Genomic DNA, 22387 nt, shown 5'->3' with positions numbered 1-22387 from the left:
CACATTCCGGGGAAATCCAACATGATCATGGGCAGACTCAGCAGAGCTATTGTGATGGTGCATAAAACAGGAAGTAGTGGAAAAGATTTTCCGAAAATGGGGCCAGCCTCACTGTGACCTTTTTGCGACATCCATGAACGCAAAATGCAGCAGCTGTTCTGCCCTTATCCCCCCCTCCGGGATAGTCACTAAGGGATGTACTTGTTCACAGTTGGCTCCCAGGCCTCCTCTATGCCTTTCCTCCTTTTCCACTAATTCTCAGAGTACTTCAGAAAGCCAGTTGCTTGAAAAGGAACTTGGTACTCATCACTCCATACTGGCCTCGTCAAATCTGGTTCTCCTTCCTGTGGCCTCATCTTTTAGAGGAGCCATGGATTCTGGACCTAGTTCCAGACCATCTGACTCATGCATCAGGAACACTCCATCTATCCCTTCAAATCCTCAAACTGACAGCTTGGCTGCTCCAATTCCAGTAATATCCAGGTTTCTAAACCTCTCCCTTGTTAAACACATTCTAATCTCTTCTTATAAGGCTTCAACATGTAAGATATATAAAAGCAAATGGAAAATATTCTCCTTATGGGCTACTTATAACCATATTGACCCCTTTTCTGCTGCTGTAAGTTCCATTCTAGATTTCCTAGCAAAACTGTTCAATAACGGTGCTGCTGCAGCCACTATTAAGAGTTCAGCTAGCAGTGATCTCCAGTTTTCATTTAGGAGACTCCGGCTCCAATATAATGTCTCATAGACTATGCAAAGCTTTTCTTAAAAGGTGTACCTTGTTATTAAGACCACCTAGTATTGACTGTCCAACACCATGGGACTTAAATTACATTTTATTGCACATAATTTCTTGAACCTGCATCATCTTGCAAATTGAAATTTTTGACCTGGAAAACCATTTTCTTGATAGCAATCACCTCTGCTAGAAGGGTGTCTGAGTTGCAAGCCTTGTCAATAAATCCCCTTACTTATTTTTCCATAGAGGCAGGGTGTCCTTAGGAACAAACCCTTCTTTTTTGCCCAAAGTAGCTTCAGAGTCAAATTTGAACCAAACTATAGAATTACAAGTAGAATTACCAGTTTTCTTCCCAAACTATGAGAACAAAGCAGTATACATGTTACATCAATTGGATGTGCATAGACAATTACATTTTTACTTGCACAGAACTACAGAATTCCCAAAATCTGATGAGTTATTTGTTTCTTTTTCAGATTCAAAGAAAGGTTCCCCTGTCTCTAAAGTTATACTTTCTAAATGGCTTTCAGACTGTATAATTTTTATCTACTAGTCTCAAAATAAACATCTTCCAGAAAGAGTTAAAGCCCATTCTACAAGAGCCATTGCAACCTAAGATTTTCTAGCTAAAATTACCACTTGACACAGTTTGTGCTGCAACAACATGGGCTAAATCATATACCTTTATTACTCATTACAAAGTTGATTTGACCTCCAGGAATAGGGCCTCTCTTGGTTCCACGATTCTGAGGAATATTCTCCTTTGAGCAACCCAAGATTCAGTGTGCTAGGGATGCTGCCCCAACTTAATAAGAATGCAGGTGAGATAAGACAACATCACATAAAGAAGTTATGTACTCACCATAACGTTCCATGTGTATTGTCCATCTTCATTCTTGCATCCCAACCTCCTTCCCCCTACCCTACTTTACTCCTAGATGACCGAGTCTATACAGTTGGATGACCTTGACCTCTGACCTTCTTCATCAGCCTGTAATTTTTTCATTGAAACACTCATGGCTTTATAATTAGGGTAAACAAGATCTGGATAGGGTTCTGGTACATGCTTGGATAGGGATTTAGCCACAAGCTGGCAGAGAGTCTCAAGCTTGAAAATAAAGGCCAAGATGGATCAGAACCCAACCTAGTAAGAATGAAGGTGGACAACACACATGGAACATTATGGTAAGTGCATAACTTCTTTTTTTTTCCTGGTGCTGCAGTTTTCCTAATTTAAAGGTTGCTTTTGCACACTTATCAAGACCAAATGACATTCTTACATCATCTGAAAAAGTTTTGAGAACCTGCAGCTGTGCTTTCAATTCCTCATCTGATGAATTATGCAGTTTTAAATAATCGACAAAGAGAAGATGAGAAGTCTTTACACACCGTTGTTTTCTAGGAGCCAAATTGTAGCCGTGGCCTAAGCTGTTAAGTAAACAGCTTAATGGGTTAATGGCAAGGCAGAATAGCAACAGTGACAGAGAGTCACCCTGAAATATCCCCCTTTGAATTTTTATCATGGCTTAATTGCAAAGTGGCCTGTCACTGTTTCATGGTCACTATAATGTATTCGATCAGTGCAGGGTGTATCCTATACATTTTTAAGCACTCTTTTATCCATGAATGTGGGATAGTATCAAATGCCTTTTTATAGTCAATTCATGCCATACTTAAATTCTTTTTTTTTACAGTTCTGCAGTATGACTTTAACAACAAATGATCCTTTGTTCCATATTACTTTCTTTTATTGCCCTTTTGTTCTACTGCCATAATTCAGATTTTGTCTAAATGACTATAAACTCTGTCAGCATCAATTTCCATGTACAGTTTATACATCATCGGAAGGCAAGTTATTGGTCTATAATTTTTATGGTAGCTTGCAGGTTCACTCTTAAGTAGGAGCATTGTTTTGTCTGTTGTTAGCCAGGTTCATTTCTGTTCTTACTCATGGCTTCAACAAAGTATTTTTACTTATTTTATTTATTTTTGTTTTACATTTGTTGACCAGGTAGTCTAACTGGATATATGTCCATTTTCAGTAGAGGCCCGGAGAGAAAAGCTCCACATAAGCAAAAATTTACAACTTCAGGTACTGGTAAATAATTCTGTAACAACTTAAGGTACAGTACTATTTTGAGCTGAAGAATACACATTTTATATAGACAAATATTATTTTTAAAGGAGCAGAGGATAAGAAACAGAGCAACAAACTATTTTAAAGTGGCACACAATAAGAAAGAGAGGTGAAGAAAAAAAACAAATAAATGTAGCAGCTGAAGGAGCAGTATTTAGCAGAGAGTTATACCATTTATTTTATAGTAGCATAGCAACTTAAGGGAAGCAAGTGGTAGTAAGTAAAAAGAAAGTTTATATGGATGTTTTTATGTGCTAAATAGATTACTGCTACTTGCTAAGCAAGTACACAATTAGAAAAAGAGTATGCGAGTGCAACTATTAAAAATACTAAAATAAAGTAAAGGTGAGACTACTGTATGAGGCATAGAGAGAGTAGGAATCCAATTGCAAATGGTAATGTGGGAAGGCTACAGAGAAAGTGGTGAATAAGATTAGTCTGGGTTACTACATGGGCATAACCAGTGGTTACAAAGGAGTTGTTTGAGTTGTTTTTTTTTGAACATTTTTACTGAGGAGAGAGATGAGAGTTCAAAGGGAAGGAGGTTCCAGGATTTACCAACAGTGTTAGCGAACAGAGAGTCACCGGCCTTATTTTTGGATTTGACTGTGGATACCAGTACTTTACTGGCTGAGCAAAGGGTTGTCAAATTACTATAGGGGGTAAGAAGGCTAGTATGTATAGGAGAATTTTTTGGCGATAATAAGTTGTTTAGTTTGTATTTGATTATGAAGTTCTAGCCATCTTAGTTGTTTTAGATTTTGACAGTGGTGACTTCTAAATGAGGAACCAGTAGCAAATCCGGCAGTATTGTTGTAGGAGGTAGCTAGTTTGTTTAAGGTTGTTTCTTGATAGGTTGGTATAGATGGGACAGGCATAGAGGAGGGTGGAAATTAGATGGGCGAGGGCAATAGTTGTTCTAGCTGTTGGAGTAAGGAAGGGTTTAATCCTATAGAGGGAGCCTAATTTTCTGTTTACTGTTTTTATTGTAGTGTTAATATGTATGTCAAAGCTAAGATTATGGTCTATAGTAACCCCTAAGAGCTTGGTAGTTGGGTCAGAAGATATAATGATACCATCATTGGACATCATTGGATATAACTGTGAAGTTAATTGGGGGGGGGGTCTTTGTGTGGGAGTGAAGAGTAGTAGTTTTGTTTTTTTAGGATTCAGGAGGAGGCTATGCTGTAAGGACCATCTTTCTACACTGTTGAGCACTGTTTGGGTAGTGGCCTGAAGTTGAGATGTAGAGGTAGCTGAGCATATTAATGTGGTGTCATCAGCATATTGGATACGTGTAGCTTGAGGAATGATCAAATTGAGATCATTTATGAAAATTGAGAATAGGAGAGGGCCTAGGATAGAACCTTGAGGGACTCCTAGGGTAATAGGAAGGTGAGAGGACAGATTATTTTCCCAGAGCACAATCTGTTGCCTATTCTCAAGGTAGGACTTAAACCATTGTAAAGCCTGTATATCTAGTGAGAGAGAACCAAGTATGTTCAAGAGAAGTTGATGGCTGACCATGTCAAAGGCTTTTGATAGGTCAATAAAGAGTGCTGAGGATAGAGTATTGTTGTTTCGGTTATTGTTAATACAGTCAGAAAAGGATAAAAGGGCTGTGGTGGTACTATGGTGAGGCCTAAAGCCATGTTGGCAGTTAGCTAGTAAGTTATTTTTCAGTAGGTGGTCTGGTAGTTGGCGGTGGATACATTTTTCCATAATTTTAGATAAAGGGGAGAGTAAAGCTATCAGACGGTAGTTAGAGAGTTCAGTTGAGTTGCTTCCTTTGTGGAGTGGAATAATATGGGAGACTTTCCAGATAGATGGTATTCCTTCAGTGATGGTTCTATTTATAAGGATGGAAATAGGAAAGGATATTGCTGCTGCAGCTGTCTGTAGATATTCTGCTGGTAAATGGTCAGGTGAGGGGGTGCAAGGTTTTAGTTTATGAAGAAGAGTGCAGATGAGGGACGTTGGGACTGGTTGTAAATTAAATGATGGGGTTAAAGTTGACAAGGAGGATGATAGATATGTGTTAACAGGAGGTAGTGAGTTGGCGAGAGTTTGGACTGCTTCAGTGAAGGAGGTATTAGCAATATGCTTTGGACTTTCATAGTTGGATCCTGTAGGGGTGGGAGTTTTGGACTGTCCTGGATGGAGGAGTCTGTTAATGCCTGCCCAGAACTTTTGTGGTTTATATTGATGGGTTTGCTGGTTGTTGTGAGAGAAGTTCCTTTTATCTAGTGGTATAGACTTTTTGGTGACATTTCTCAACTGTCTAAATGTTAGATGATCAGCAGGGTTTTTAGTTGCTCGCCATTTGGCCCAGATTTTATTTTTCTGTATAATATTGTGCCTTGTTTCTTTTGTTAGCCATGGAGCAATTTTTATCGTATTTCTCATTGAGCGGGATGGGGCATGGTGGTCCAAGATTTCTAAGAATTTGGCATTAAAGTAGGATACAGTTTTGTCTAATTGGAGGTATTTTAGGGGTGACCAGTCACATGCTTTCAGTTCAGTTTGGAAGTTAATAGGGTTAAAGTTTTTGTTGGACCAAATGGTATTAGTTTAAGGGTATGTATGCACATTTATGCAACCAGCTTATTGTACGTTTTTTATTTTTTTATATTTTTCCCCTAACAGATTTGTTTGTTTTTCAATTGAATTGTACAGGTTTATAGGTCACATTAAAGGTGGGAAAAGTTTTGAAATGATTTATTGTGGTCTCATTTTTTATATCACAAAAATCTGGCATTTTAACAGGGGTGTGCACACTTTTTATATCCACTATAGGTTCATGAGACAAGATCAGCACTTCATAAAACTGAATTAATTGAGGTCTAGATCAGTTAAATTGTTTAAGTCTGCATTATTCGGTTCTGCATGATCTTTCAGTTAAGGCTTGGAGGGTGTGATTGGTCTGTAATTACCTGGGACTTTAGAGGGGTCTTCTTTGTGTAGTTTAATCACAGCGGATGTTCTCTAGGCATCTGGCAAAAACCCTTTGACTAAGGTGAGGTTGAGCAGTTTAAATAGAGACAGAAGTAGTGTATACAGCACAGTGATGAGGATGCATTACTTTGGCTTTGCAATTATTTATTTTACTGATTTTAGGGTAGTCCGCAAAATGCAGCATTGTGCAACACTGGCTATCACACTGCTTTTCTGTTCAATTGTTGTATGCATCTCTAAGACAGAAATGTGAAAAATTACAAACTACATTTCCTGAGTCAAATAGTGATGATCAAATATTTCTGTCAGAAGTGCACCCCCTACACCCCTGTTACTTCTAGATTGCTGTACCTGAGAATAAGTAAACATTCCTCTGAGCTATTACAGCTTTGGTCGTACTGTAGGTAACGTGATTTTTTTTTTTTTTTTTTTTTTTTTTTTTTTAGAAAAGATTAATACCATCTCACATTTCTTTCTGGTAGTCATAGTGTGCATGTCTTCATTTTTTTGTGTATCTCTTTGCTTAGTCATAAGTGTCGGGGCTGGCATTTGCTGCTGCAGAATTAGCATTGTGCATTTTCTGGTTGTCAGTGCATTCTATTTATGTAGCATCATTTCTGCAAGAATTCCCACATTAAAGCAACCGCTGCCATTCATTGTTTAGACTGCAGAGTAAATCTGGTACAAGGGCTTGCATTACTGGAGACAGTTTTTTGTGTGCTGTGTAACTAATGCTTAGTTCTCATTCAGTAGCTACATACACATGCCTCCCTCACTAAAAGTCACCACTCAGTGCCTTTACTCATATTCAAGATACAGCATTGCTATAGGAGGTACCATTTCCCATAGCAGTCCAGTATCTGGTTCCTTCCTACAGTGAAGAAAATGACCTTTGGAATACCACATTAAAGAAATCGGTCTTGTGTTCCACATCCTACTATTTGACTCCTACACCAATATTTCACATTGTCAGCTGCAAGATCCCACTTTTCCCTAAATCACAGAAATATCTTCCATCCTCAAGAAGCATCTCTGAACTTGCATAGGCACTTGCAGTACATTTCAACTAAATTCTGGGTCATTGTATTTGGCTGACTGGATTTTGGGCAGATGGTTGTAACGTGGAATGTTTCTTCCAGATTTCCAGCATAACCTCTTACTTGCCACATCTCTTGAACTGTGCAACTATCACTGTACATTACTGTCTTGAAAGTTAATTTCAGAATCGCCATGTTAAATTACAAATTCTGAGACATCAGCTTAAGTGCCCTCATAGTTAGCTGCTTATGTGGAAAATTTAGCATAAAATATTAAAAGTACCAGATGTAGGGAACTGCTTATAATTTGATTAACACAACCTTTTTACTGTGACAGTGTGTAATATTTTTCAGGGCTTAACATGGATCCAATTTTTTCACCAGTCTTTGTTCAAGTGATAGCTGTTGTAACTAGGTCAGAATGCATTTTCTTTCCACATCAGAAAGTGACTTTTACTGAAAAATGTACTTCATGGCAGTTTATTTTGAACACCCCGTGTTTTCAGTCATTACTACTTCTGAGACTCAAGTCAAAAATATTTTTGTATCAGCAAAGGGGATTTTGGATTCAGTTTACTAAGTCATCATCCTAGCCAGGCTTGAACATTTTCACTGCTTAGTTTTTGTGACTTGCCATCATGAAAGCACTCCTTTGATGTCTGCATCAAAAGATCTATGGATTAGTAAATTTATAATGCAAAAATACATGAAGATGTAGACAGAAAATGACTTTAGTTCATCAAATCTACCTCACTGTTGCAGATAACCCACTACAACTATTCTTTCCTATTCCTATTTCTTACCCTCCCTGTTTGTCTCAGGTATCTTGAAGATGAAGGTCTCTCCTTTTAAAGATTAAAAAAAAAAAAAACACTCTGGTGGCATAAAACGATAAAGCCATGACTACAGCCTAATTGATACAGCTTAGACTAGTGGCTCAGGCAATTGATGGAGCAGCAGAAAAGGGTGGGCAGTTACCTGAGTGTTCCCATTAACAATCCCAAGTACAGGCAGGGGATGTTAAGGGGTAGGAGGAGCTGCCACAAAAGATATTCTGTATGCTCCTAGAACTGCAGGGGAGGGGGGGGGGATACTGGGTGGGATATTAATGACCCCCCCAAACAGTGTGGATGGTTGACACCCCAGGACATCCTTTGGTTCCATGACTAGCCCTAGTAAGTGGAGCAAGGCCTCATGGTATGGAGTTGCTGGTAAACCCAGCAGAACCGGATTGTGGTCAAATGGGGCCCTAGGCAGTTTAATAGATTGAGGAGCCTCCAGTGCAGCCCTTCCTGCCATACCTACCCTTTATTTCTCCTCAGTTACCATAAACACTGTTCAAACCTATCCGTGTATATACTGTTTTCTTATTTACTTCTACAATGATTACAAATATTGAAATAAAATAGCACAAATACTTATAACCATTTGCTAAACAAACAATGCAGTCTCAGAATGAAAACAGGCTTAGCATGAGCAGTAAACTTCTCTTCCATTAAAACTCACAGTCATTGAAACAGCATTAAAATTCACATTCAAATAAAATGCATCTGGCCAGTGGATAATTAAGTTTATCCTTGGGCTGTTTTTAAATTATAGGCACTTTGCATACATCTTAGGGCCATATCTTCCTATTGTGTAAATTATATTCCTTGTGTAATGTCGCACCACTTGTCAGTGTGTGTTTTGAACATTTTTCCACTAAGCAATGAAACAAAATGTATGCCCTAGTAATGACAAAACTACCCATTTAAGAACATTTTAACCATAAAAGTCCACTCAGACGGCTGTCATAATCCACCAGTATCAGTCAATAAGCACAATCTCTGTAGAAGTAAAAGTCATCCAAATAATTCCACATTAAAGAGATTTGTAACTAATGAAGAGGTTGCTACTGGCAAATAAATTTACATTTCAATGTTTCATCTACAATATCAGTAGCTGCTGCCCTTGAGGAATTAATTGCCTATGTTAAATTAAAAAAAAATGTTAAGCTGGTAATATTGCAATAGGGAATGACTGACAAACTGACAAGTTCTTAGTTACTAGGCATGCCATACAAAGGAGGACACACTCAGGAATGCAAAACCCCAACCCCCCCCCCCCCGTAAAATGCAGCGAGTAATCTGCAATTAAAAGGGCACTGCAATATCAGCACTCCATATACATGGTGTGGGAGTAAAATTTACAGTATTCTGCACCAAAGGTAATTATGCTACTAACAGTGCTTTCATATTCTACAGCATAGTGACTGCCATTTGCTAAACAAAACCATTAGTAGCACATTGAAATCAGACTTAGCATGAGCATCACAAACCTTTATTCACTTGAAACTCACAATTCCATGAAATTGCACTCAAACTCATAATCCCTTGAAAGTGCACTGAAACTTATAATTACCTGAAAATGTACTGCAACTCAAACTCACAATTCCATCAGCAGTCTAGTAGCTGGTGTAGAGAATTCAGGCTCTTGTCTTTGCCTACTGTAACCAAGTTACAGGGTCAAGCCTGATCAAGTTAATAGACTAACCTGCCCCCACAACTAGGTCATTACATACCATGCATCCATACCTCTCAACCTATTAAGCACAAGAAATCTGGACAGAGCATAAAATAATGGGGGACAAAGGCCCAAAATGAGGTCAGAATATAAATATTGTTTTTATAGATTTAGAAAGTTGATAGAATAATATTTTTTTCTGAAGGAAATGAAATCAGATTCTGTATGACATTAGTACTTCAGTCTTTAGTGATTTTCCAGAAAACCATACATTTTATGAGGAATAGGCCCCAAAAATATGAGGCAAAAATTGGGACATTCTGTAAAAATCTGGACAATTGAGAGCTATGCATACATGTATGGGGAAGGGTGCCTCCACATGCTGAATTCACCTAAGCTGCCAGTGAGAGAGCATTTTTTATTGCTTTTTTTGGAAGGAATTTTAACAACATTAAAATTTTCTTATCTGTGAAAATCCTGCATGTCCAACACCTGGATGCCTCTGTGTACATTGTTGCAATTTATGGCATGATGATATAAATGAGTGGAAGGCTAAGACTGATACATGGAATGGTCATGACCATTATGTTTTTATACATGCTTACATATATGTGTGTGTATGTATATATATATATATATATATATATATATATATATATATATATATATGTGTGTGTGTGTATATATATATATATATATATGTGTGTGTGTGTATATATATATATATATATATATATATATATGTGTGTGTATATATATATATATATATATATATATATATATATATATATATATATATATATATATATATATGTGTGTGTGTATATGTATATATATATATATATATATATATATGTGTGTGTGTGTGTATGTATATATATATATATATATATATATATATATATACATATATACATATTACCGAGATGACATTGCTGAAATCTGACTTAAATGAGCGACCACAATGCCAAAGGATTTCACAGGGTAAGTATCTAGGTGGCCAACAAGGGGAAATTTGCCCTTTTCCCCACTGTAGTGTCATCCCAGAGTTGGTATATCTAGTGAGGGATGGTGTGGGCGGCACAGCCCACCACATGGGGGGTGGGGCATAGCCCCCCCACCCACCTGGGGGGTTTGAGGTAGTATGGTGTTTCATTGTTAGATGGTGGCCAACTGGATACTTATCCTGTGAAATCCTTTGGCTTTGCAGTCCTTAGTTTGTCAGGTTTTAGTGATGTCCTCAGTAATGTGTTTTTTTGTTTATTTGAAGTAGATAAAACTGGACACCAAATGAGTTCTGCTGGCATCTAGAAGACTACTTTCTGAACCCCTTCAATAATTAAGAATTTTTATCACAAACAGCAACTGTAGCTATTTGTAGTATTACTGCATAATAAAGGATTGCAGAAATTGTTCTACATTAGAACAGGATGCCAGCTGCCAGTTAATCTCATTTTGTGGCCAGCTTTACACTTGTAGTACATGCCGGTCAAATTTTATGCAGTTGGTTAACACATATTGCAGTGTTATGAAAGTAAAAGGAGTTGCCAGAAGACACTCAATTATGTCAGTATGCCATGCAAGAATGTACAGCCTACAAATGTGTCTCTGGGCAGACACACAGCTCACTGCCGCTTCCTCTACTTCTTAGCGTTGCATATGATCTATCTTGAACACCACAGAATGATTGTGCTGTCAGTGTTAAGAGTTAAAATGTAGAGACAGTGCTGTGAGTCAGTAACTTCACGTAAGGTCTAGAACCTCTCTTCCTTTTTTACAGAATGATGCTAATTTTTGCTAACTGCTGAATGTGCTACACAGTTAAACCTTCTTCAGAGCAAGGCTAGAAATGCAGGGTATTCTAAAGTGGTAAAACCTGTATTAGCAGATCATATCAGTTCTATGTATTGACCCTGTGGTAAGCGTCTGTAGTAGCAGAAAATTGTCACTTTAGAGTTGAGTAAAGTCTGAAGTATTTTTTTTTTTCATTTTATTTTATTTTCAGACTGCCCTTAAATTATGCAGAGAAGTAACACTTAATTGACCAGTCAGAGCACTTGACAGTTTCTTTATGTAAAGTTGTAGCATAACTAACTCAGCCCTGTTCTCCTTATAAAGATTTATTCAAAATAGTTTCACTTGCGCTGAAAATGCATGCACTTAGTTAGCCTCAATAGGAACATCTTAAGCTGCAAAACTCGGTGGTAACTAAATACAAAGAGCTGTGGACAATAGTAAGCCTAGCTTAATCATACAGGCTGAGAGGGTACCTTCCTGGAAAAAAAGAAATAAAAATATTTAAATGTGAAAAGAAATGATAGGACCCAGTGGCATGTTGTAATAGGGCTGTTTTGGGCAGCCACCTAGGGCTTCGGGGGGGGGGGGTTCTGTCCACTTGGCCAACATCACTGGCATGCAGGGTCAGATGATTTTGAGTTTGTAAAATGTATTTGCACCGCGTGTCTGAGTACGTGTTTTTTTCACTTGTTCAAAAGAGAAGAAGCACTTGTTACATGGTCAGAGTGAGATATTGATCCCCTGCTCACACAGTCATGGCTTTCCCAGTCATTCATTTAACAGAGTAGTGCTAGCTATTGCTGCAGGCTGTTAAAATGCATCTCTTGTTGTGATGGAGTAAACCAGTAAGAGATGAGGTGAGTAGTCAGCTCACTAGCAAGTGTGAGCTGGTACTTGTGCTCCTACTCTCTCTGCTTTTTACTTATTTATTTATTTATTTCAGTCTGTTAACCGGGAAGTCTATTGGGCCAAGTTAGCCCGTTTTCAATGGAGTTTAACATTCAATATACAACAAAACAAGATTTTACATATCTTGAAATGTATGAGCTGAGTCAACCACTTTTAAGATATTTACAAAAACAATAAATTCATGTCCCTTCTTAAGCCTTAGTCTGTTACACATTGAAAAATATGGGGGGGGGGGGGATAAAATCTACTTTTTGCATGCTGTGACTTTTTTTTTCTTATCAACAAAGCAGCATAGCTCTCAACCTTCCATCGCCAAAATGAGGAACACTCACCTTCATAATGTGGAACACACACTAATGGCTTACTAACAACTTCAACTAGGAAGGTCATAGTATGGTTAAAATATGCTGGTTTTACTTATAAAGAAGATCATTTAATGAATCAATATGATAAATTTCTATTTACCATGGATTTCACTTAAAAAAAATTCCTAACACTGAATGTGTGACAGACTCTTTCAATGTGGAACTTCGAGGAACATGAACTTTTTAAGACCCCAAATGAGGTACGTTCCTCGTAATGAGGTACACTTACACCATAAACAAACTCTACAACAAAAGGAGGAAGCTACTACAAGATAGAGCAAAATCCTTAAAAGGTAAGACACCTTTGATCACTATAAGTAAAAAACTAAGAGCTCTCATAAAATCATCCAAAGCAAATTTTGAGAGAAAAATAGCTAAAGACTCAAAAGACAATCATAAGGCCTTCTTTAGCTATGTTAGAAACCTGGGAGGAAACTCCCAGATATGCTCAGAACTAGTTCAAAATGATGTGAAGATTACTGATCCTACAGACATTGCCAACATACTGGCTGACAGGTTCAGTGCAAACTTCTCACCCCCCCCCAAAAGGAGAGATATCTATACCAAACGATTGCAGTCCCCCAAACATCTCTAACGCCCAAGTGAGAACTGCTCTCTCCAAAGCAAAAAACACAGCATCCATGGGACCTGATGGTGTCCCCGGCTGTGTGCTCCACGAACTCAACGAGGAATTAAACCCACAGCTAGGACAGCTGTTTAATCATAGTCTCACCTCTGGATACGCACTCCAGGAGTGGCGCACTGCAACTGTGGTCCCACTTCACAAAGGCGGTGCCTCCACCGACCCTGGAAATTACCGGCCCATTAGCTTGACAAGCCTTATCTGCAAAGCCATGGAGAGGATCATAATGGACCTCATAAATAAAGACATAGGGAATTTGCAGACTTTGGATCCAACCCAGTTTGGCTTTGTCAAAGGAAGATCATGCCTTTTAAACTTGGTTGACTTTTTCGAAACAGTCACCAAAGCCATTGATGAGGGAAAGGCAGTCCATACAGCCTACCTCAATCTGGCGAAGGCCTTCGATACAATACCCCACTCGGGTATCATTGAAAAACTCATCAGCTTAAATGTTAACCCATACATCACAAGATGGGTTGCAAACTGGCTGAGTGACAGAACCCACAGGGTCAGAGTTGCTGGCGCCATGTCAGACTCAAAGCCTGTCACAAGTGGTGTCCCACAGGGCTCAGTCCTGGGCCCACTCTTGTTTGGCATCTACTTTTCCGAAGTACAAGCAAACACAGGAAGGTTATGGCTGACAAAGTTTGCAGATGACTGCAAACTGGGTGCCATAGTCGAAAACACATCTGACGCAGATATCCTTCAGAAGGGTCTCACAGAAACGGATAACTGGTGCCAGAGCCATGGCCTAAAGTTAAATGCCAAAAAATGCATAGTCATACCCTTCGGGAAAAACAAGGTTACCCCTAGCTACCATATAGGTGGCAACCCACTGAGCACAGAAAAAGTTATCAGGGACCTGGGGACCCAGGTTGACAGTAGCCTGTCATTCGACACCCATGTAACTAAAGTAGTTGGGAAGACCTTCTACATTGCCCACCTTATCATGAAGGGATTCACATCTAGATCAAGGGAGGTCATAGTCTCCCTATACTCATCACTCATCAGACCAATGATTGAGTACAATGCCCCATTCGGAATGTATCTGACCCGACACTTGCAGCAGCTGGAGAGGCCACAAAAGTTCCTCACCAAAAGGATAAAGGGTCTCAAAAATCTGTCCTATGCTGCCCGACTGAAAGAACTCCAGCTCTATTCAGTCGCTTACCGCTTGCTCAGAGGTGACCTTTGCCTGACATACAAGGCCATGTCAAATCCAGATTTGATGAATATGCTTCACCTCAAAAAATCTAGATCCGTCAGAGCCACAAGGGCGGGAGACTTAAACCTCGACATGACTATTAATAGGATGTGCTGGAGGGATAGATTCATCACCCAAAGACTCCCTGTGCTGTGGAACAAAATCCCGGTATATGTGAGGCAGAGCACCTCGCTGGCCTTGTTCAAGAGAAATCTTGACCAATGGATGGGAGATCGCAGATATACCCCAGGGATTACCTCAGTGTCACTACTAGACAGAGGCACAGCAAAATAATGGGTATAGTTCCCCATACTAAAGGGGTGGCGTAAGCCACAAAACTATGGGCTAGGCTTGTAAATGCCTTCGGGCAGATAGTCTAGTATGAACCTATGAACTTGAGAGGTATGCAAAGCAGGCATACTTCTGAAATATTCTTTGACATACACTTGCAACTATACATGTTTTGCCGATAGGAGACAGGAATGCCAGGATATGTACTTTAAAATTATAAAATGCACACATTGCGTGCATAGCACAGATTTGTTCCTTGTTCATGGAACTATGACCGACAATGTCAGTGCAGTTTTAACTATGAGTCTGGAGCAACTAAGAGCAATGAAATGTCTCGTCATTTTTTTTGTATTTGGAAGGAAGTACATGTTCAGGTGGGCTGGCCATGAATATAGTGGATGTCTGAAATGGTGGTGGTGGTGTTATTGAGATGTACCGTGTCTTTATTATACAGCATTTCCAGGCAAAGCTGCAACTATTAAAAGTAGATTGCTGGAATGGGGATTCTAGAACGAAATAGCTGCTAGCAGTAGAGTGATAACATGAAGAAAGATTTTTTTTCATCATTTCCTGGCAGTTAGCAAAATATTGCAAGCACAAGAACAAGCAACCTCCTGTTTTGGCCTGTAGCTCATAAAATCTTTGGTTTTCTAGCAAATCATTAAGGATTGACAACCGTAAATGGGTGAGGGAGAGGGGCTGGCATTACAAAAGCAATATACATTTGTATAAAATTGGAATAAATATTATTTAGCAACTGTTTATTTGAAACATAGATTTGTCTTTTTAGGCAAAATATTGAGGATTGCAGTCACTGAATGGGGATGGGATTGGAAGGCTGACTGTGGATGAAAACAACTTGCTCTGTTATCGTTTGTTCTTTTTAATGTTCAGCTTTATAAGACTAGGACACATTTCTATGAAATACATTGCAGTATTTCATCTCTGATGACTGTTCTTGTGTAACAATTCAAAAGTTTCCCTATTTTTACAGAATGTCTCGACTTACCTTATATTTTCCATCTGTACCTTATAAAATTTATGGTTTTGTGACATCATACAGGACTGCAGTCACTAAATGTTGGCATATATTTGACTTTTCAGATTTTGTGTACTTCATAAAATGCATGCCAGTGCAAAACTATTATTCTCTCAACGTTCTAAGTATACAAGAGCAATAGTTAAAATCTGTCCCTGATTTCAGGCCTTTATCCCTTATATTTTTTGGGCTTGTCTCTGATTCTTGCACAGTGAGGAAGAGAGTTTTTTTTTTTTTTTTTTTACATTGAGGTGAGGTTTGCACGACAAAGTGGCTGTAAGTATACTGGGTGGGGGTGGGACTGTTTGAGGATGAAATTAACTGTCTGGTCATTTACTCCGCTAACCCTCTGGCTTTGTAGGACTCGTGCATTTGTATGAAGTAAGTTGGAATACTTGTGCCTATTTGTTTGTCTTTTCGGCTTTTCCCGGTTATGGGTCGCCACAGCGGAACTCTGGTCCGCTAATGATTGGCAGTAGACTTTTATGGTGCCGAGTTGCCAGCCTGACGCCCAACCTTCAGGGAAGGTACGCCCATTCACGCATGTCTTTTGGAGGCCAGTCGACTGCGGGGAGGACATGCAGACTCCACACAGAAGGCACTCCAGCCGAGAATCGAACAGGAGAGCCTCTTGCTGTGAGGCAACAACGCTACCACTGTACCACTGCGGCTTCACTTGTGCCTATTGCTTATGAGAAACAAAGCTGAAATGACATAGTGTTCCTTATTTCACAGAACGCCCTTAATTTTGCACACATTTTTCTTTGAGAAATGTGTGGTCTTTGTAAAATATAGGACTACAGTCAGTGGCAGACATTTGTGTCTCAGGCTTCGTATCCTTCAGAAAAATAAGGAGGGGAGGGGGCTGGCATAATGGTTAAGGTGTTCACCTTACAGACACAAGGTGCAGGGTTCAATTTTCACATGGGGTAATTGGCTAGGCTTAAAATGGCCCACAGGGGCCGTAAGCCTAGTACTAATCTATGAACCTATAATGCTAATGCAGAAACTCTTATTATAGCAACCTTCCAAAGAAGTTGTTTTTTTATTCTGGGCCTTTGTCCTTCATTATGCTTTGGCTTTGTCCCTGATTCTTGTGCTATCTTTAATCACAATCAGATGAGGTGTGCACGGCAAAGTGGCTATAGCTGCTGGGTGGGCTGTAAGTAATTTACCCTGTTGCATGATCAGTTTCAACAATCTGCCTTTTTACTGGACTAGTGTGCATTTGTGTGAAATAAGTTGCAATACTTGGGCTGTTGTGTGTTTGTGGCATTGGAGGCTGGTATGGAGGCAACCCTCTACAGCAGAAGAAAGCATTTAGTAAGTAGGAGAGGCAGAGTGTTATTATTTTTTTTTATATAAACAGTCAAGGAGTGACTGAAGCCAGTGCTGGATTCAGTCTTCTAACCTGTGGGCTGACATTAAAGAAGCAGTGTGCATTTGTTCTTTTTTTTTTTTTTTTTACACTATTGTTTCCTGATTACATATTTATTTTTACCACTGTCAGACATCTAAAGTGTGCATAGTCAACTGTGGGGTGGTGATTGATGGGTATTGGGGGAGGGGTTCTGCGAGTGGATAGGAATGGCTTACTCTAGCTGTAGGACGAGTGTGCATTTGTCTAAAGCCAGTAGGATTACTTTACTTTGGCCATTTTTAATAATATTTGGGCATATAGTCAAGTGGCTATAACTAATGGGATTGTGAATTGGTAATTTATCATGACAGCAGTTCAAATGGTCTTAGGTCAGGAAGGTGAATCCAAAAGAACATGATAATTTATGCATGGTTCAAAAATAAAAAAAAGAAAGAAAGAAAGAACCATGATTTGAAAAACACCCAGGGCTCATGGTGCACTTAATCTACCACTGGTAGGGCCTTTTCAAACTGTGGCAGGGAAAAATGGAAGTGAGGATAATAGTAGACACATGAGGGTTTATTTGTATTAAATAAAATCTAGATTATATTGGGAGAAAACTCTGGTATGAAGTTAACTACTGTGGATAGTGGGGTTTTCCTTTAACTTTGAAATTGTTGGTATTTTCACTCAGAACTGGCATTCCTCACAATATACAACTGTAATAGTCGTCTTTTTTCATATCCAAGTGAAGTCTTACTTTGTATCCAAAGGGGATTTTGCTTATGTCACCCAACCCCAGACATAAACATATTTACTACTTTTACTTAATGATAGATTATTGACTTCCGCGGTGTTGCAGCGGTAGCATTGTTGCCTCACAGCAAGAGGTTCTCCTGTTCGATTCTTGGCTTAGGTTGGGAGTGCCCTCTGTGTGGAGTCTACATGTCCTCCCCGCGATCGAGTGGGCATTCCAAAGACATGCGTTGAATGGGCGTGCCTTCGTTGAAGGTTGGGCGTCGGGCTGGCAACTCGACACCATTGAAAAACCAACCGCCCATCATTAGTGGACTGGAGTTCCGCTGTGGCGACCCCTAACCGGGAAAAGCCGAAAGACAAACAACTTAATGATAGATTATTGCAAAACAAAATTCTAATAGTTTAAGTTCAAAGCACTGGAAACTGCCACAGCATTCATTTTGGCAGTGTAACTAAACAAGTTTGACAGCTTCCTGTACAGATGTCAAATCAGCACAGTATAGCTATTTTCTTTAAAAAACCTTTTGCATTTCAGTTTTCTTAATTTACCATTTCAGGCCAATTCAGGGTTTACATTCTGAGAGGTTACAGTTCTCTCCCCTCCATGTCCTCAGCATGGAGGCACTCCTTCATTATTCTTCCTTTTATTAACCCTCATTTTACCACTACTGATGTGTAAGTTGTTCTTTGTTGACAGATGGCTTGTTAATCATCTAAAATGCAAAATGACTTACTTTAATGTCCTCAACATTGTAAAATACCCACACTTGAACAGGTGTTGAAGGTTTTTTTAAGCCTGTTTCTGAAGTCATCAGATATTAAGTGGCAGTATATTAGCTAAGGCCAGGTATGTCATAGCAGGTTGCTGTGTACATGATTGCCTGGTGTGCATAGTAGTTAGAGAAAACTGCTTTATAACCAAGCGTTCTTTGTAGATATGTTTTTTCTTCGTTATGCACTGCAGTCTAATGCCACTACTGCCCCACATAGATAACAGAGTCATGATAACACAGCTTTAAGAAAAGGAGCATATCTGCAGTATAATCTGTAAGGTCAGAGGTTGGTACTAGTTATAACAGGACACCTTCAGTTTGTGAGTCGTAGGGTGTGGATGTTCTATGACAGAAATGAGCTGTAATCTACAATGTGGTATGCCATAATACTTTTTGCTTACCATGCTAAAATCTGTACAGACTAAATCAGCCAACTGCTGTTCCAAAACTGAGTTGCAATTTGAGATTATAAAGTTTACAGAGGATTGCTGGTCTTTACAGGTGCTTTTACATGATTGATCATTTTAAAGATTAATCTGGCAAACGGAGATTAAGAGAGGCTAAAAGAGTGTCCTTATGTTATTTTTCCCACTAATCCAGTGTAATTCATACACTCATTCTTAAAAGCAATGAGTATCATCAGCAGTTCATTGTGCTATAACTAATGCTGTATTTTATGATGATTTGTTTAGATGAAATACTTTTATTAACGGAATGTAAAGGTCATGCTGCTAAACGCTAGAAGTCTTAGCATGAAACTGCACTCACTGCAAGCATTCCTTGCCCTGGAGGATGCTGACATTTGTGCAGTCACTGAAACCTGGTTCAAAGCTGTGGAGAGCACCCCAGCCTTACCAGGTTACTCATCCTACCATACTTTCAGACCGAGGGCTACAAAGCCAAAGGAGGTGGAGTTTCAATATTTACGAAAGACATACACACCCTCAGCCTGGTCAAACGGTATGACGCAAAGAAGGCACTCCAAGCGCACTTAACTGTTGACAAAACACCTATTCAAATCATAGCTAGCTACAGACCCTCAACCATGACTCAGGATGCCCACTCCACCTGTCTGGACTTTGAATCCATCAAGATTCTACCCTCTACCCTGATCCTGGGTGACTAACTACCCAACTGTAGACTAGAAGACTTAATCTAGCCCAAACCTGAACGCCCAAAGATTTCTCGACTTTGTCATTGCCAATGCATTGGATCAGCTGGTCGACACCCCTACGAGAGGTGAAAGTATCCTGGACCTGGTCCTAACCAACATGAGAAGTCACTGTAGTACCCCTACAGTCTCATCCTCCTTTGCAAGATCCGATCATAAAGCAGTCACTTTTGAAGTCACCATCGTCAAACAAAAGAACTTTTCCAACGCTGACTACAGTCTCCTCAGAGCTGGTATAAGTAGCTTCACAGCCACCATCCCTTAAGTTGGAACTAGCACTAATGTCCAAACCTACACCAAAAAACCATATGAGCACCTACATAGCTGCATGGACTCAGCAATACCCAACAGGACCAAGTCATCTTCCACGAGGAAGAGTAAACCCGTCTGGTGGATAGCAGCAATATTATTCCTGATTTAACTTGGCAGTTTAATTTATTGTTTTTATATTATATATATATATATATATATATATATATATATATATATATATATATATATATTTATATATATGTGTGTGTTTTTAATTACTTTATTAATAGGTGTTAATTGATGGTTGACTTGCTTGTAATATAAGGAGGGATTTTGCATGTGTGGATATATTTCTGAAGTCTCAGTGCTATAGAGATGAAAAACGCAGTGATAAAGTTAGGTGTTTTAAGTGTTGTCTTTATTCATTAAAAGTTACAGTTTGCTGTCGATTCTTGAGCCTTTTTTATCTGCCCTTGGTACCTCTACAGTGCTTGTGGTTATTTTGTTTGTCGGTACTTTTGTGCTATTGGCACTGCATTTTTCATGAATTCTGGACAGCAGCAATAAACAAACTCTATAATAAAAGGAAAAAAAAATTGCTGTCCAGGGCCAAGAAGGAGCAGGTGCCAAATTGGAAGCAATCTCTGCATTGTCTGAACATGCAAATAAGGTCACTTGTGAAATCCTCTAAGGTTTCAAGTCCAAATTGGCCACATCCACTAACTATAATCACAGAGATTTCACATACGTCCGCAGTCTCAAAGGTAACACCCAAATCTGCTCTGAACTGGTGGTCAATAACACCACATACACAAACACCATAATAGATATAACCAACCTGGGGGCAGACAGGTTCAGTGAAAACCTCATCCCCTCGTTCCCCCCATCTGTAAACCAGGACATTCCCAGCACCTGCCCCCCTCCCCTCATCACCAGGAAGCATGTCTTCAATGCCCTCTCAAAGGCAAAAATGACAGTCTCTGTGGGACCTGATAACATCCCTGGCTGTGTCCTACATGAACTCAGGCTTGAGCTCTCAGCTCCATTAGGCACCCTATTCAACCAAAGCCTGAGCACCGGCTTCATCCCAGCCGAATGGAGGACAGCCACTGTCATCCCTGTACACAAAGGTTGATCGTCCTCTGACCCAGGCAGTTATAGGCCCGTCAGCCTGACTAGCCTGATCTGCAAGGCCATGGACCTCATTATCATGGACCTTATAAACAAGGACATTGGCAACCTCCAAACGCTTGACCCCACACAGTTTGGTTTTGTCAAAGGGAGATCATGCCTTTTAAACTTGGTTGATTTCTTTGAAACACTCACCAAAGCCACAGACAAGGGGAAGATGGTGCACACCACCTACCTTGACGTAGTAAAAACCGTCAACACTATTCCCCACTCAGGCATAATAGATCATCTCTCCCAGCTAGGCATCAACCCTTATAGTACCAGATGGATAACTGGCTGACTGATAGAACCCACTCAGTCAAAATAGGGGAAGCCACCTCTAGTAGTAGACCCATAATGAGTGGTTTACCCTAAGTATTGGTCTTGGGGCCTTGACTGTTTGGGATATAGTTTTCTGAGGTGCAAGCCAAAACTAGTGGTCTGTGGCTGACCAAGTTTGCAGATGACTACAAGCTGGGTGCTGTCTTAAATTCCCCTAGTGATGTGAACATTCTCCAAGAGGGCATTACCCAGACTAATGACTGGTGCCAGAAGCATGACCTCAAACTGAATGCCAAGAAGTGCATCATTATCCCCTATGGGGAAAAAGGCATCCCCACTAATTATCACATTAATAACAACGTACTAAGCATGCAATCAGTTGTGAGGGACTTGGGCACCCAGGTTGATAATCACCTGACTTTTGACCACCATGTTGCCTCCATTGTACGGAAGGCTTTCTACATGGCTCACCTCATAAATAAGGGTATTTTATCCATGAACAAGGAGGCCATAACATCCCTGTACTCCTCCCTTATCAGACCCATTATTGAGTATAATGCCCCCTTTGACATGTACCTTGCCAAGCACATGCAGCAGGTGAAGAGACCACAGAGGTTCCTGACCAGGAATATCCAGGGTCTTGAGCACCTATCCTATACAGATAGGCTAAAAGACCTGTCCCTCTACTCGGTCTCATTCAGACTGCTCAGAGGTGACTTGTGTCTGGCATACAAGGTCATCTCAGACCCAGCCTAGATAGAGTTGCTGCATATCCGTACGTCAAACTCCAGTCAAACAACCTGCATGCAAGGCCTCAACCAGGTCAGTGACATTAATAGAACTTGTTGGCAGGATAGATTTGTGTCCCAAAGACTCCTCCATCTGTGGATTAGACTTCCTCACCATGTCAGGCAGACTACCTCTCTAGCCCTCTTTAAGAGGAACCTGGATGACTGGATGGGAAACAGAAAACACACCCCTGGGATCCTACCTGTGCCC

The 22387-nt window shown here is 39.8% G+C and overlaps 1 protein-coding gene across 5 annotated transcripts in view; it reads left to right on the top strand.

The window, feature by feature from the left end:
• STX11 (syntaxin 11) overlaps positions 1-22387 on the top strand; it is a 1126953-nt gene that overhangs the window by 608004 nt on the left and 496562 nt on the right. The window lies entirely within an intron of this gene.

The sequence above is a fragment of the Protopterus annectens genome, chromosome 1.part0 (assembly GCF_019279795.1).
Source record: "Protopterus annectens isolate FY-2018-M chromosome 1.part0, PAN1.0, whole genome shotgun sequence".
Classification (NCBI taxonomy): Eukaryota; Metazoa; Chordata; order Ceratodontiformes; family Protopteridae; genus Protopterus; species Protopterus annectens.
The sequence above is the reverse complement of the archived record's forward strand: the minus strand, read 5'-3'. Positions and strand labels throughout refer to the sequence as shown.